At 45.8% G+C, this 3,261-nt stretch overlaps 1 protein-coding gene across 2 annotated transcripts in view; it reads right to left on the reverse strand.

The window, feature by feature from the left end:
- PSD3 (pleckstrin and Sec7 domain containing 3) overlaps positions 1-3,261 on the reverse strand; it is a 521,964-nt gene that overhangs the window by 313,662 nt on the left and 205,041 nt on the right. The window lies entirely within an intron of this gene.

Raw genomic sequence — 3,261 nt, forward strand, 5'->3', positions numbered from 1 at the left:
CGCGACCACAAAACCCAATGGTAAAAACCTACCAAAAAAAAAAAAAAAAGAAAAAGAAAGAAACATAAGAACTATCCCATGGGAAAATCAGAACACAAAATTATCATTGCATGATTACAACTATAGGGGAAAAAAAAGATAAATACGAACAGCTATAGCAGAATAAGAAAAAAATTAAAAGTTTGGCTACTAAAGGGCAAGATAGTGGTGATTCATTTTTTTTTAAATGAGAGAAAGCACACATACGATGTGTGCAGGGAGAGCAGGGCTAAGTATTTCTGATGGGATTGCATCAGGCTCCAGTCCTCCTGCCCCAGCTTCCCAGTTGGCTAGGACCACAGGAGCATGTCAACATGTCTAGCCTATTTCAGACTGGGCCAGAAACTGAACCCAGGCCTCCCTGCAGCCTCAGCCACTAGGCAGCAACACCACCTTGCTCAACCACTGCCACTGGGCCTACGGTGGACATTATAAAACTAAGACCACGTTACTTTTCTGCAATTAGAACATTTTTCTAATTTGCTATATACTATAGGGCATGTGCACTCATCAGAGCGAGGCAAAGAGAGGGAGAGAGAAAGTGAGAAAGTACCCTCCAAGGGGATGGCCATGCCACAATCCTTCCCCATTCATCTCTCAGAATTTGGAGCCATGCACGCACAACGCCTGGTGTGTGTTTTAAGCTGCTGGGTCCAAGACTTGAAACATGCCGTCAGTCACGTGGGATCCAGTGCCTTTACCACCATGCCGCCAGCTGGCCCTAGAAAATTTATTTTTTGGTTTATTAACAGCTATGCCTCACTTAACAACCTACCTGTTTAGTGATCATTCAGAATTAGACTGGGTCTCCAGCACAAGGAATCCCCTTTCTCAGTCTTTAGTCCCCTAGACAGTAGACGGTATTCACTACATGAAGCATTTGCAATCACACAAGATTATATATTTCATATATAAAATTTGTTCTTTACTGTGCGCCCATCATAGAATTCAGAATACATCAAAACAATTACACCAGATTAATAGTTCTGCATTGTGGCATGTCTTGATGTTTCTCTGGCACTGATCTAATGCATGCTTTTGTGTGGACGGAACTACACTATTCTAGTGTGGTAACTCATGACACCCACTGAAATGTCCATACTCTATGGCAACCACCACACACACACACACACACACACACACACAGACACACACAGACACCACAGACACACACAGACACACACACACACGATATCCATCCACCTTTGAGTTCCTCACAGACCGACCTGTTTATTTAATGCCATAGTCATAGGAGTGGAACTCAGTCATTAAGTGAGATATTACTCTATTTCTTCTATGAGCAAGAGGGAGAGTGACAGAGACACAGAAACAGGCCCTCCCGACAGGGTCTTCTTGCTGCAAGCCAGCGTGACTCAGCCAGCCGGGCGCTCAGGTAGCTGTGCCTGCCTAGTATGCTCAGGCAGTTCCCAGGTTAACCCCGGACCCTATCTCATGTGGGTTCATGCTTTACTGCTGCATCACGACCTGGCCCCAATATTTTATTTGCTTTTTTTTTGTAATTGCATTGATTTCCAAATAACTATCATTATTCAAAGTTCATGAAAAGTCTGTATCTCTGTGCAGCTTCTAGTAAAAGCACACCAATAAAAATGTAATTTTTCCTCAAAAGAGATCACATTTTTATATAGTCAGGAACACGTTGAGCTGAACAGGGCATGGGACGGAACTCCCAAGCATCACATTTATACTGATTGTCCTGAATTTGAGTATCCGTCCCAGTGTCTTTGTAATTCTTGAAAGTCCCTTTTTTGAAGGAAACACTACAAAGGTGGCCGTGGAAGTCGTTCACATCACGATGCTGAACTCCTAACACCTCTTTCCTGACTGCTTTAGGCAAGCGCCAAAAATCAGTAAAAATAAGTAATAAGGAATTAGCATTAAAATACAGAGAAGCTTGACCGAGCCCAGTCAGGGAGCCGACCTTCTGCCTCAACGCCCGCAGGGCACTGACATCACGCACACACGTCTGCCCTGTGATGACGAGAACCTTCCCTCCCAGCTAGGCAGCTGCTGGCCACCCTCTCTGGGGGCAAGGAGCACAAAGGGTTTTATCAGCAACCGAGTAACTACCTCGAAGAGGAACATCGAGGTCTTTGATAGCCTCTGGAGCGGAAATGGGTGACCGCAGTGAGAAGGCCCAATCACAGCTCCCTCACCCCTTCTGGGCAGGTTCCGGGCAGGCCCCCCTTTACTCTCAGTACCAGACCAAAGAGCTAGCTGCACCGTTTTGAGATAGCACTTTCTTAAATCAGCTCCACAATCACTTAATGTTCATAACGTGCAAATTTTATCTTTTTGAAAGAAGTGCAAACTTCCTTACGTGCTTGATAATCACGGGTCACTGATCATCCTCTGCCCGGTACAGAGAGGATATTAATTTGTTGATGTGTCTGGGGAGCGTCAGGCTGATCGAAGAGGAACTCAGCCAAGGGACTCCCACAGTAGGTGCACTATTTCAGATAGGGTGGTTGGGAAGGCTCCCTGGGAAACGAGGAGGGTGAAGAAGAACATCCACCTAAGCAGAAGAAGGGCTGCATGGCAGCCTTCAGGGCACAGGACTAGCCAACCCTGGCCATGGAGGAGTGGGGGACTGACAGAAACGCAGCTCAGCTCACGATGGGGCTAGGGTTCACACACACAGGGGCACACCTAGGAAAGGAAGTATTGAAGAGCATTTGATGGGGGTTTGATGGGAAGCTGGCAAAGGGTTACAAACAACACAGTGATTTATTTACATTTTTAAAGACTATTCATTTGCATTTTTAACAGATCAAGGGCCTGACTGTGGCACCTAAAACACAACACTGTAGACTGACCCACATGGGAATGTTCCAGGTTCACATGGACTCCTGAACATGCCAGGTACACACATCCCCATGATCCAGGGGAGGCTAGGGTGTGGGTGGACCACAGTGTTGAGACCCTGCTGGGGTTCTGTTCTCTGACTCTCTCTCTCACACGAGCATAGGAGAAATAAGTAAGTTGTAAAAAGTTAAAAATAGCAGATGGTTGTTTCATGGAAAATGGGTTGCGGAGAGGCCAGAGGAAGCAGAGACACCAGTTAGGAGTCTGAGTGAGAGTGTGGAAGGTTCGTGGGTGATGGCGATGGGAACAGGAAAAAGTGGAGAAATCAAAAATACATTCTGCAGGGAGGAGCTGCATGGTTTTCTAATAAATTAGATTTTAGAAATGAGGGAAAGA

The sequence above is a fragment of the Tupaia chinensis genome, unplaced genomic scaffold, assembly GCF_000334495.1.
Source record: "Tupaia chinensis unplaced genomic scaffold, TupChi_1.0 Scaffold140548_1, whole genome shotgun sequence".
NCBI classification, from domain to species: domain Eukaryota; kingdom Metazoa; phylum Chordata; class Mammalia; order Scandentia; family Tupaiidae; genus Tupaia; species Tupaia belangeri.